The sequence below is a fragment of the Geospiza fortis genome, unplaced genomic scaffold, assembly GCF_000277835.1.
Source record: "Geospiza fortis unplaced genomic scaffold, GeoFor_1.0 scaffold506, whole genome shotgun sequence".
Taxonomy (NCBI): domain Eukaryota; kingdom Metazoa; phylum Chordata; class Aves; order Passeriformes; family Thraupidae; genus Geospiza; species Geospiza fortis.
The window spans coordinates 227,302-241,819 of NW_005054493.1; positions in this window are offsets into that span (position 1 = coordinate 227,302).

Here is a 14,518-nt window from a genome sequence, read left to right on the forward strand (position 1 = left end):
AACAATTAAGACAAATTGTTGACTTTGCATTAGTGAGCTGATAATTTCTCTGTAGAAACAGAGACTTTTTTGGGTTATGCAGCTTTTATCTGTAATTATTTTTATGTCCTGTAAGCAAGGGGTCTAGATTAGAGTTCATGGCAAATACAGAACTAGACAAGCAAATATCCTTTTGTGCAACTCAAAAATCCCATTTTTTTCCTTGAGCATCAGCACATCCTGTCAGGCTATTTGTAATTGCAGCTGCATAGCAGATGTAGAAAAGGGCTAATACCATACAGCTGGGTCAAAGCCTTTGTATTACCATGCAGGTTTAAGGTCATCTGAAGGCCTAATCTTAACTGTATTGTGATACTGTGTTCTGGTTCTTCTTTGTTCCTGTTTTTCATCTATCTTTTGTTTAAAACATATTTTATTTTTTAAAAAGGATGTGCAATTAAGAAATCATTGTGTTTCTAAGAGAGATTGCTGCTGCCAGAAGACCCAATACCCATCATGATTTTGGGCCAAGCTGTCATGGATGAAACTCCAGGGAACTCCACTTTTGGATCAGGCTTAGAGGTGCTTTGATGTTTTTCTGTTTTTATAGATTTGAGATATGTGATTCTGAGCTTTGTGAAGCTTTTATTTGGATTTAAAAATGCAGGAGAAATGAGATAAAGAAACTTCTTCCTATTATTCATGATTGTACTTTTCTGTATAACAAGAATTGAAATCTGGATTAAACCAAACTGGAAAACTCACAGGAGTGACGCAGATAATATAAAATCTACTCTGCCCTTCTAAGTTAAACATGGTGTGGTTCCCATTGTGTGGATTCTTCAAGAACTGAGTGGATCCTTGGAAATCCTTAGGAGTCAGGTGTCTGTGAAACCTGAGCCAGATGAAGCATAGTAACCCACATGAGGGCTCAGAGTCTGGAAGAGAAAACCAGCAGCAAATTCCTTCCAAATTTGAACTGTTGGCTGTGTTAGCAGGCAAGGGCAAAAGACATTGGTTGTGAGCTTCTGTGGCAAAACTGCAAGGAGTGTCAGTCTTTACTGTTGTATGACTTGAGAATATTTATATTCCTCTTTCCTTACCATTTTGTGAAAATGTTGGAAAATTTTATAACTTCACAAAACAAAAAGCTGCAAAAGCCATGTGCTGTCTCGTTTCTTTCTGGTAACACTAGAATAAGTAGCCAGGAGTTGCCAGGTATTTTTGCAGAGTTTTGGTAGTGTAATGGCCACATCCATCCTGTAGCTGGGTGCGTGCTCAGCCCAGGACAGGTCTGGGCCTGCTCCATGCCTCCAAAGCTGGGTGTTGACTCCTTGGGAATAAAGCTGTGTTGGAGCTCTTGCACAGCAGCAGAGCATTGCAGTGCAGGCCTGGGCTGTTCCTCTGGCAGCTGCTGCCCAGATCATGGCAGACATCCCAGCTGTAATTCCTTTCCTGTGGAGGTGTTTTCACTTCCACTGCAAGCACTGCAGAGGTGCCAGGTGGGAAGTGGAGTTTGGCAGCAGTGATCCTGCCCAAGACCCTCAAGTACCACAGCAGAAAGCCAAGCAGTTGTAAATAGTTGTTCCTTTTGGCTGCAGAAGGATTTCCCAGGTGTCAGGGGAGCTCTGGAAAGGGTACAGCTGTGTAGACAGCTGGGAATTACCCTCATTTCTCTGGCACACGAAAGGGCATGGCTGGAGCACTGCTGCATTCTGCAGGTGCCCTGCAGACACTGCAGCTAAAACAATTTTAATTTGCTCCTTGGGTCCCATCTGCTGGCTGGGACATGAGGAATCAAGCAATCATTGAGAGAGGCCTGTCTGTTGCGTGGGGATACGTGGGACAATGTGGCAGGGCTGGGTCATGAGTGTCTAGACAAGCACACTAAGCTGCCACTGGACTTTGTGTGCTCAGATTTTGCTCAGCAAGGAGGCTCTGCGGTGCCAAGAGGTTCAGAGGTGTAAAATTCATACTTGATGTACGGCCTGCTCCTCTGAGCAGAGAGGAGAGTGACACCGAAGGGACAGCTCGATGGGTTGCCCAGTGAAATGCAGTTGCATCAGATTGGAGGCACTCTAAATCTGATGGTCTCTTTAACCAGCTCAAAAACTATCAACATTTATGGAATTGGGAAATTATTGGGTTAACATGATGATGCATGATCTGTGAGACAGATTTGTTGTTTGGAGTCCAAGTACAATTTGCATTTATTTTCTGGCAAACAATACATTGCCGTGGATAATTCTTCCATTTGAGTGTTTCAAGTGTGCCTGCCTCTCTTATTTGTACCGCAAAATCCCTAGTTTTGAAAATGAAAATAATTTAAAATAATGGTGGTGGCTTAGAGAGTGACCTGCAAATGGAGCTGGGTATGTCCTCTTCCAGAAGGGCCACAATACAGATCATCAACTGCTACTTATGTAAAGGTACATATAAAGTATAGCTAGCCAAGTGCCTTGCTAGTTATACTTTATATGCACCTTCACATAATTTATTTGAAATGGATTAGATTAAACCACTTTCACTGACTATCTTATTTTACTGTATTGAATAATACAAAGGTTACGATTATCACTAGCAGTTTTCTTATGGGAAATCCTTTTGTGCAAAGGGTATTAATCAGAAAAATTGTATTAAAGACAACTCACTGAAAAAATTATTTGGGTAATTTCCAAAAGAGTTAATGGGAAGGAAGATATCTTTGAATTAAGATTCCATAGATTTTGACTTCCTAAAAATTATGTCATTTTCCCTGTCCCACTTGGAGGAACTTATTTCAGACAGTCTTCTGTTCTAATGTGTAAATTTTGTCTCTTGGTTAGAGATGCTTCATGTCCTGATCACTCCTGATACTGTTCTCAATGCATGTTTGGAAGGTTCTTTTTCTTTCCCATAGGGTTGTATAGAAATGGGTAATCAATTAAAAATGTACATGCACTGAGTTTATGTATGCATGAAATCCACAAGCTTAGAGTATATTTCTTTATTTTATGTTCAGTGAAAGAGGCAGTCACACACCTCTGTTTGGCTTAGAATGCTTTTTACTGAAGTAATTTCTCTCTTCAGTATCATATTAAAGCCTATATTTCCAAACTCTCGACCTAAGTAAAAAAGCATTAGCTGTTTGCCACAGTTACAAATCTCACTGAAATGCTTGAGATCTGGGAATAAAAGGCCTGAACACAGCTGTGTTGAAAACAGCACAGTGGCTTTTTCAAAGGGCTTCACCTGCAAAATTGATGCTCTTGTGACCTCTCAGATCTGGCTGCTATTTGCTGAGTTAAATTCAAGGTTTCTTAAGTGTTCTTAAAGGGTTTTAGTAATACAGGGTTCTGATCCTCAGATCTGTTCTCCTTTTGCACTGTATTACAAGAGAGGCTCTGGAGAACAGGATGCCCTGGGAGGGGGAGGCTGTGACCTGCAAGATGACAGTCGATGGCACCTGACAGCCAGTTGAGGCCCCAAGTCCCTTGGGTGACTTGCTGTCACTGGTGAGGCTCCAGACTCAGATCTCCTACCCAGGACCTCTCGAGTCAACATGTTGCTCACCTTATTTAATCACCAAATCCCACTTCCATGCTGCTGATGTGGGTAAAGCAAAAGAAGTTTATTTATGTGCTTGGCGGTTGTTTTTTCCTGGTTTGAAGACTGTGGCTTTCTTTCATAGGAATCACTGAGTGGTTTTGAGAAATAAGTTTTAAAATGCCTGTTGACATTTCAAGGATGTTTGCACTACACTGATGCTGAGTTCCTGCTTAACATAAAACTCTGTGTTAACACCGTGTGACTTCTGTAGTGAGGTAAATCTGCCACCTGGAGAAGCCATTCTGTTGCTGTTCCTATCGGTGTCATTAGGTGAGCTTAGCGGGGCGGTGACAGCGAGTGGCGCTCGGTGTTTCCCAAGTGAGAACCTGATGGAGCACGCTCTCGGGCAGGAGGCGGCGTCAGGGCGAGCATTAGGCAATGAGATGTGACAGTGCCTGTAATGCCAGGATATCCCTGTGCAGGCACAGAGAGCTGCTGGGCACTGGGCTGACAGCCCGACCTGACAAATGGTCTGTTTCCTGACAACCTTTCTATGCATACATAAAAAAAGCTTCGATGTAAATAGGCAGGAGCAGAGCTTTCTCAAAAACTCTGACAAATTTTAATGGCAGTGATTTTTTTTTTCAATCTTCTCTCACTCTTCAGTAAATTCCAAGACTGATTTTTCTTTTGATCAATCAGAAGAGACAAGGGAGCAAAATTAATTATTAAAAACCTGTGGAAAGTACCTTGGCATTGTAAGTGGAGAGGAAAGATGATTGCAAGCTATCTCCCAATTCTAAGACTACCCCTAAAAAAAAAAATCTTTATTTGCAGTTTCAGGATACTTGGAAGCTCTGCAGATGTTGAAAGAATGATGAAGAAAACAGCAGTACTGTTCAGCAGGAGTCTTTTGCACCTTTTAATTGCCTGGCTAGCAGACACTGCTGCTCAGGGAAGCATCTCTTGCCCATCCATAGTTTCCTCCCTGTTTGCCTGGCTGTGTGTGGGAGGGGGGATTAGTGCATGGCCATATGGGAGGGAGCTCACGCTGAACAGTTTCTTACTGAGCCTGCTGCAGGAGCCCTGGAGAGCAAAGGGAGCAGGAAATGATGGAGGAGGGGACAGGGCTCCAATGGCACTTAATGGAAGGGATGCAGGAATCCCCTGAGGAGATGAGGGGCTGAGGACATGGAGGCTTTGACCCTTCCATATGCCTCACAGACCTCAACTGGAGAGGCAGCCTAAGTAATCTATCAATGTGAACTCCTTTTTTTCTACTTCATGGGATTTTCCACTGGACATGAAGGAGAAGTATGTATATTACTTAATAGGAAACTGAAATGAAGGTTGGTGGTTGATAGTTCTTGTGTAAATCAGTAGGCTGGACCACAGTTTTATGTTCATAATATATTAAAGTGGGGAATCAGCTACTTTTAACAACATCCATCCTCCTTCCTGGGTACCAAGAGCCTGGACACTCCAAATATGAAGGGTCGGGGAGGGGGTGGGTTGTGTGGGAGCAAGCCACAGCAGGACTTTATACTCTCCTTGTTTCATTTATTCAGAATCAAATCCTCTTCCACATTTCTGAGGCAGCTGCAGACTTGCTGACCTTGCATTCAATTGGTGACCCATCAGTAGTGCTTGCTTTAAGAGAGCTGTCCTTAAATCAGCATTCATCCTTCTGGCCAAAACTTCCCCATGGAAAAACCCCAATGCTCAAATGAGCTCCAGCTTTCATCTATAGAAGGAAATCTCGGAGAATTCCTCAGATTGTCTCAGAACAACAAGAGAGAGAGGTCCTGCTGGAATCTGACATACCCTCTGGGATCTGTGGGAGTCAAGGACAGTTTTCCCCAGGCAGGCAGCTTTTCCAGCCAGCTCCCTAGCTGCATGGTCTTTCTCTGAGACACTACATGGGAACTGTCCAGAAGAGATAATATGGTCCTCTGCCAATTAGTTTTTCCTGGCATGTTTCCATGGGCCTGAATAGCAGAAAACATGTAAAGAAGTAGGAGGGAAGATCTGGCCCTGTGTATTTTCCTGAAAAGCTAGCTCTGTTCCACACAGCTGCTAGTCGTTCTCTCCCTTTATATTTTTCCTAATACAAAGCGAAGCATGAAGTTACTGAATTATTTTCCTAAGGATGTTTTCTGAGCTATTATGCATATTCTGTTATTGCTTTGCAAGTCTTGCCTGTTTTATCACACAGTGGCATTTTTATTCCCTTTATTCTCAAGGGTCAGTAGACCAGCCAGGAAGTCAAGTTGCCCTCATTCTGTTCTGCTTACAAAGATAAGAGCTGGGAACTGGGTAATATCTTCTCAGTGTACCTCTGCAAGCATCCATCCAACCTGCTGCCTTTCCTCATGGCTCATTGTGCAGCAATTGCTTTAAATACCTGTCTCCAGTTACTTAATAGAAAGAAACCAGCAGAAGAGATTTATTGAATTGAAAGGGAAAAGTCTTGAAAGATGTTTCCTACCTGTAGGGATCCAAATAAGCAGTTAACTCAAATGGGATTAGAGGATTCAATAGAGAAACAGATGACCTTTTTTCTAAGATCCTATCTTAATGTTCTTTTTCCAAATATGCAGTGACATAAATTTCACATATCCACATGCTTATTCCCTCTGCCTCTAAGCAAAATCTATGCAGTCTGACTTTTTAATAATCTGTTATAAATAACTGGTGATAAAAACCCCAAGTAGTAGAACCAAGGCATAATGAACCTGAACTTTATGTAAAATAGATAAATGAGAGAAATTTCTCTAGTGAGGGATCAGTTTATGCTGTGAAGCACCACCAACAGTAAGGCTTGCACTGTCAGCACATTGTTATTATACATGTATGTGTCAAGCCATTATAAAAGTCTTCCAAGCTCTCTGTTTCCTTTGCTGAGCTATTTGTTCTCTGGCACAGAGTCCCAGAGCCAAAGGATGTTGCATTAATATACATGTAAAGAGAGCAGAAACTGTCACTACCTGCAGATGTGTGTACCTACAAGCGCATTGGCTTCCTGGTGTCACTGGAGGATGATGATAACAAACAAGGGAAGAAATGTGTCTCTCATTCTCAGTAACATCAATAGAACAAACCACTTAAACACACTATTTCTAGTTTCTCTTGTTTTACAGTCTTCTCTTGTAGTTCTTTTAAATTCTTCTTCATAATCCTCTTTTATTTTTTGATATGGATTTTAAGCCAGAAGGCAAAATGCAAAATAGTGTTTAAGCTAAGGATCTATTGCTAAAAATATTATCATATTTTTCGTGTTTTCCATATGCTCTTTTTAATTATATAGTACTTGTATCCTATTCAATTTCTATTGTCATATGCCTATAATTAAGCAAACTGCTTGATTTTAAGTTCATCTTCTAAAATCTGCTCCCAACTCCAAATCTACATTATCTCATACTTCTCTTATCTCCATAAACCCCACCTGAGCTGCTGTTGATTGAGACAGAGGCTCCCAAATTCAGTTTGTTTGAACAGTGTGCACAAGTCCAGAAGAACGGTCCTTGTGAAGGACCATTGGAAAATTCTAATTTCTGATTCAAGTTCAGGATGTGCCTCTTCAATCTCATCTTCTCTACTGAAAACTAAGAGTATGTTGAGGTACATCTAAAACACAAAGCACTGCAAAACAATGTAGCTTATTTACTCTTCTCCTCCAGAGAGGGCAAGATAATAAATTGGTCCAGTTTTAGTTGCTGTTCATGATGGGCTGAAAAGTGTTCACCTCCTGTGTTGGCAAAAGCGATGTCATAAACTGTGGTATAGAATAAACTACTCCAGTCCCACATTATGTCAGAATAATTGGTGGGAAAGTATTTTCTCCTGCAGCTCTCAAAGAATAATCTATAATGGATGTCTAGTTTTTCAGGGTGTAACAATGCTCCTTTGAGTCTCAGGTATGTGTTTTTTCTAACATTACATGACATACAGAAGTAGCTGGAGAGGACATTTTAAAGTGATGAACTTAGATTGTAGCAGTGCTGAATGTTTACTTCTGATGTATTTGTAGAAAGTATTAACCACAAACTGTCAGAAACTCTCTTTTCAAATCAGTATCATGGATTAGGTTCCTTGTCCTCATGGATGGGTCCTCTCTTGAAAAGTAAAAGAAAACTCTGGAAACAGAGATTTCATCCTCTCACAGAGTGAGCAGGTGTCTTGTTTAGGTTTGTAAGCTCAGATTTCAGTATTTAAATAAATCTTTTCATCTTTCTGAGGATTGCAATGGGAAAGGATGATATGGAAATGATAATTAGCTTATACATGTCAGGTTTGGCCACAGACTCAATCAGACTGCAGTAAAACTTAAGGTGAAAACCAGCTAAAGTACAGCCATTGTATTTTTGAAATTTGCTTGCTGAGTGTACTTTGAAGCCTTTCCAGAGTATACAGGAAAAATCTCTTGAAAATTTCAGAAGTTCAGACACCATCTCCAGCTGAGTCACATTTATAAACACTGGACCATTTAGTCCAAGTGCTCCAGGTCAGATTTTTCTCAAGAAACAGGTCTTGTTTCCGTACACACTGACTTATTTACTTTAAAAATATATTTATTGGTGTGTTTTTTTCATCTATCAGAAGCTATTCTGATGAATGTTAAAGTGACTTTTCAGCTGGGTATTATAAGAATGTGAAAATGTCATTATTATCCTTTCTATTTAAAATGAAATTTTGAAAACTCTACTTTCCCTATAGTATTTGTATTGGTAAAAAAAGTCTTTCATGACTTAAGACAGAACTTGGATCTAGAAACCTGGATTAATTTTATACATGGATTTCTTAGTTTGGGTAGAGAATACTGAAACCTTATGCAGGTGTTTTCCTAAATGTTTTCCTTTTAATGTAAATTGTCTAGAACAGTGTTTGCAAAGTCCTAACATTCAACATTTTCTCTATGTCCTGATTCTGTAACTGAACCCAATCATCCTGACAATACCTGAGATACACAGGAAAAAATGCAGAATTTGAGTAGCCTAGGCATTACCTTTTTTTGTTCATTTGAAAATGAGTGAGTATACTGTAACTTGGCTTGCTAACTTTCACTGAGGCAGGTATGGAGCAAAACATCATCCATCCACCTAAAAAAACAACATTTACCTAATTCCAGCTGCCAGCAAAGCCCTGGGGCATGCAGCAGCACAGGACCAAAGGGATTACCAGCAGCTCAGACTTACAGACAGGATGCACAGACTGCAGCAGATGATGGCTGGCTGCTCTGCTCATCCCAAAGGTATTCCCAAACAATTGTGGAAGTTGCTCTGAAAATGCTGGCTGTAAAACAATGTGGTTTGTCTATCTTACTAATTTAAGCAGTGGTGTTTATTGAATCTGAAACTGAACTGCCTGGACTCTCCACATCCTTCATAGCAAAGCCCTCCAGTAGTGCATGGCAAGGCCTTTAATGGAGCTGCACCTATTTATACCAGTAGAAATTAAAATTATAGGCCTAGATTTTCAGACAAGGATTATTACCTGTGGATAAAAAATCCATGGTAAATTTGCCTTCTTATGCATTATTTCTGAAAATACTTCACAATGTTTTAGAAACAGTACAAAAAATTCTGGTTTCCCATCTTTGCAAGCAGTAACAATTATAATGGTAGGGGATAGAAGCAGCAGAGTAAACCAGCCAAAGGAGAAAAGACTGAAAAGCAGAGGTACCAAGTCCAGGTACTTCCTATGAAGCTCAAGGGAATGATTAGGTGATATCCATAATTTCTTCTATATAGGAGAAAGCAGCAGCCCAAGCAAATAAAAGAAAGTTTAACAAAACTCTTAGAGAAGGGATGAGGCAATTTTTTAGCATGACAGTGTTGTCATTGCATCAAGCCTCTCCTGTAACAAGATGCTCAGTGCATCTCTAATACCTTTCAATGATTTCAAGGCTCTAAATAAACACCAAGAGATGGATTATGCCCATTCTGTGGCTACAGAGGGTGATGGATGCAGAGTGCTCCCCTAATTAATGAGGACCAGCAGGCTGCAGTCTTGCCCAGAAGGCAGGAGCACAGGATTTGTGAAATTGCTCTTCTTTGGTCCTCCTCACACAGAGGAGAGTGAGCTGCAGCTCTGTCTTTCCTGCTCCTCCATGTTTGGACAAGGAGAGGTAAGTACAAAGCACATCTCAAGCACACACAACTATCAAGGCTTCCCACAGCGCAAGTAAAGAATTCTAGGAAGTTTCCTTCTTTTAAAAGCAAAATGCTTCCTGATCTCCCCATATAATATTACCTCTCAGTGACAATTTGACTGATTAACTGAATGGTAGTTTAATCTGCTCCAAATTTATTACATTTCATAACAAAACTATCCTAATCTATGGGTGTAGTGTTTCCTGTTGTACAATGTGATGTAAAGATTCCTGGAAACTTCACCTGAGCATCTCACTAGTAACATTCCCAACCACAGAAAACAACTGAGACCCAATGGGGTTGTAGGTTTGCTTTTCCAGTTTTTTTTCCAGTTGTTAAACATTTTGCTCAAAAATTTAAAAATACTTTTTTTTTCTTTTCCAGATAGTTGTTTAATCACTGCTTTAGGGTGAAAAGAAGCGCATAGGAGCAGATGGCAAGAACATAGGATTTAAGGAGGGGACAGATGTAACCATATTAGGGAGCCTGTAAGATAAATCTCTTGAAATCTTGTGGCAGACGTGATCATTACTTTGTTTACATAGATGAAATATGACTTGTTTCAATTAACAGTTGCTGTTGACCATATTTGGTATCTTTCCCCTTCAGATGGTCATTAAAACCTGTTGTAAATCATCATGTTTGTGCTACTTCCATACTGTGCATAAATCATGTAGGCATCCCAGCATTTCCATCCTTTTTGGAAAATGTGTAGATAGATATTTATACAACATAAAAATGGTGTTTGCTTCCTTTTAAGCCGTTTACCAGCAGTGATGTGCTGTCTCTGGTGATGTACCAGGGAAGCAGAAAAAGAAGGACATCTGCATTCAGCCTCTGTGCTGCCAATCCGGGCTTTGCCTCTGGCTCCCTCCCCGGCGCTGCCAGCAGCGTCCCTGTCGCAAACGGCTCAAACAGAAAGCACGGTTTGAGTTCCTGCATCTGCAGCGTGGGAAGGCAGCACAGAAAGAACAGCCTTCTCCTTCTGTGGAAAAATCCATAGGTTGTGGGAGAGACAGTGAGGAAATAACGTGTTGTCCGTGGGCAGCTTCCTCGCTGCTAAGACGGGTGGAAGAGCCTTTGCTGACCTTGGGAAAACAATGTTTTGCAGATGTAGAGGAAGTCCTCTTAAAGCGGCTGTGCGTGTATATACTGACTTTACACGTAAATATAAATATTTACATGTATGCTTGGGCGAGTTCAGAAGCTGCTCCTTGGATACACTCTTTTTAAACTTGTGATTTTTACAATATTAAGAAAAACCCTAAGCTGGTTCAGAGTGCTGTTGTGTTGTTCTAATTCCAGCTCCTCACTTCATGGTTGCGGGAAATGAGAAACAAGCAGAGGTGTGAGCCTAAGGAGGTGTTCTAGCGTTAATCACAACACCTTTGGGAGCAAATATTAGCACATCAGCTGAACACAGTGAATGAGGGGAGCTGTGAAACATCCATCTACTCTCCAGCATAGCATTCCTAGTAATATTTTTCTCCTCCAGCTCTAAACTCTAAACACATAGGGTGTCTAGTGTCTATTTAAACCAGAGTTCTCTAGTACAGACATTTTTATCAATTAATTTTTTTTTTTAATGCTTGGATTCAAATTTAACTGAATGGACTGAAAATTTCATTTGGTTAAGATTGAAGCAGGAAGCTCATCCTTCTTATAAAGGGGTGGAAGTTAATATATGTGCATTATGTATTAAGCAAAAACATCCTCCAAAAGGAAAGAGGAAGAAGGTGGTAGTTACAGCAATGTTATATTTATCCGGTTTTGACTCCTATTTTCCCTGTCATGAAGGCAAGGACATCACACAGGATCACAGATCAAAAAGTAGGAGTATGTAGGTGTAAATGTCACAGATTGTGCACCTTACTAGAACCCAAATATTAATTGCACAATTAATATTAATGACACTGCATTTATAAAAGACCTGTATAGGTAAGCACTGTAAAATCAGGAAATAACTGAATTAAGGTGGCAGATACCAGAACTGTGCTGCAATTGTTAGAAATGATTATGCAGTTTCAACAAATTTATACCATTTTCTTTTCATAAGTTGACAAGTAAATTTAGCAATATTTTGCATTTCTTTAGTGTTTCTCACCCTGATGTACTTGTGTGAAGAAAGTGCAGTCAGACTCATGGAATATCTTAGTCAAAGAGTAAGAATAGAAAATAACATCTACCGGTTATATAAATAAAATATTTTCTACTATATTATCATTCCTTAGGGAACTAAATATTTATGCAGACATCCAGTTGGGGACATCTTATATCAAATTGATTTTAACTGATGATTTTTTATGATAGTAACTGTTTCTAGATTCAGGCAATGATAGAAGAACTTTACTTAGTGCCAAGCAATTACTAATTAATTAACCAAAATATAAGATATACTATTTCAAATCATTTGTTACAAGATTAAAAAGGTACTTCCTGAGTACTTTTCTGCAGTACTGAGGAAGCTTGGATGAAAGGCAGCAAAATTAATTTGATTTTATATGAATGTAGTTTGAATCTCAGAGCATGGTATGTGCACTCATAATAAAATACTATTTCTCCTTTTTTCTTAAATGATGTAGAATAATCTGCATTATAATCCACGCAAGAAAAGCCGATTACATTAAAGTAACTTACATTTGGAATGTTCTATTCTAAATTGCTTATGGTACCTTCTGTTAATGAAAAAGTATAATAAACTGTACTCTGCTGGCATTTTTATAGACTTAAAATTTACATCAACAAGTGCCCTGGATTGCAATGTCAACATTTCATTACAGCCACTCCTGCAGGCACATTGCAGTTTGTGTGTGGAAGCACTCACCTTCAGTGCTGCCTAATGGAAAAATGGTTTTCATGTGTGAAATTAAAAATAGACAGATAAATTTCCTCCTCTCAATTGGTAGATTATCTTGAAGATGCAAGATATTGCTTTCAAAAGGAAAGGAAATGTTATATCCTCTATAATTTGGGAGAGTTGGGTACAGTGAATTCTTGTAGGGAGATGCAGCTTGTTGGGCAGTGAATTATAAAAATAATCATTCCTGATAAAATCTAGGATATGTAGGTCCAAAAAAGAACCTATGGGATCCATAGTAAATAATTATTTACTACTAGAATACTGCAAGCTGGCCAGACAAATACCATCCCTAAATTTGCTCTTTTGGGTGAAAGCTGATCATGGCAAGTGTGGTGTCCTGTGGGCTGTAAGATTTCCAGCTGTGTTCACTAGGAGCAACTCCCATGGCTGTGCTGGCTCAGCTTTGGCCTCTGCACCCATTCCCTCACAAGCTGCCAGTCACAAGGGACAGCGGTTTCCTGTTATTTTTGACAGCAGCTTTCTTCATTATAACTGACTATTTTGCCACATATTTTCATGTAGTCATTTCCTCTTTTCACTGCTTCTTGTGATTAGAATATCGAACAGCACAGCTGCAACATTCAACTAATAATGTATTTTTAATGGAATATTTAGGGAAATAGGGAAGATCTGTACCTGTAAAATAATAAGGAGCATCAGGTGTGTGTGTATAGTGTTGGCAAGTGAGTACTGGAAGGTGGTTTCTTGGAAAAGATTCTGGAATTGTAGGTGAAAAGCAGCTAAATGTGGGGGTCTGGTGTAAAACTTGAGTGGAATTGGATATTTCAGTTTCACAGTCTAATGTATATTCTCCTCCCTGCTCATTCTCAAAAACTTTTTTATATGGAATGAAGGCAAAACAGACAACATTTTCTTGTTTTCTCATTTTATCTCTTGATGTGTTGTGTGCATGACTGTGTTCATAAACTGAGGAGAGATTTCTACTGAAGCACTGCCCAGGATGCCTGAGCATTTCTTAAACTATTTCCTTTGGTTTGGACCCCTCTGTGATGCCTACTCAGAATTCTTTCCTCCAGCATCCACTGCATTGTACTCATGATTATTTATCAGTATTGAATGTCACTATATTTTCTTCCTACACAGCTGGGTCACTCTCAAGTATCTTCATCATCTGCCCCAAAATTCGGAGTAATGTTGTGTCTCCTACAAATGTTGTCCCCTTCTGTACCACTTTTTTTTCTAGATTATTTTAAGGGTATTTACAACAAAATTAAAAACACCTTATTCTTTCGGATTTTCACCACCATTATGAATGACTACATGTTGAATCTGTTAGGTTTGGGTCTATGACATTGCTTTTTTCCTCACAACCCATTAGGCAGTTTTTTTCTGGAAGCATTTTAGCGAGAGGATTGTAAAATGTCTGAAAATTTGTCACCTAATCCATATATACATCCCTAAACTTTTTTTACAAGATAAAGTACTTTGTCTCCTGCTTTTGTGAAGGAGAATAGCTTACAAAAAATATCCCATTGCTTCCCCCTTCTGAGGTGTTTTTACTACTTTTTCTTTTCTCTTATTCCTCAGTTATTTTGGAGTTCTTTTTTAACCTTAATGATTCTACAGTTTTTTAATATTTTCTTATTTCTATATTACAAATTGTTGTGCTTCCAAATATGGTGAAACATTCTTTCCATCCACTGACTCACCTGTTGAAAACCTTGCAGCAGGATGGCATTTGGCATTTTATTTTCTTTTCAGTTCTTCTGGTTCAGAATGAATTTGATTTCCATGCTAGATAACCATGGAAAAAACAAAACAAAAAACAAACAAACAAACAAATAAAAAACCAACAACAACCAAAAAAACCATACAAGAGGTAACAGTGTTGTCTTTCTAGGCACAAAGGTTTATTAAAAATGGGGAAATGGCACTGTACCTAAAAGTAATGTTGTTCTTTGCTTATTGTCAAATTTGTGCCTGTAGTTTCACAAATCCTGCCTGCATTATTTCCCTGTCAGATTTAAAAGCTGGTACC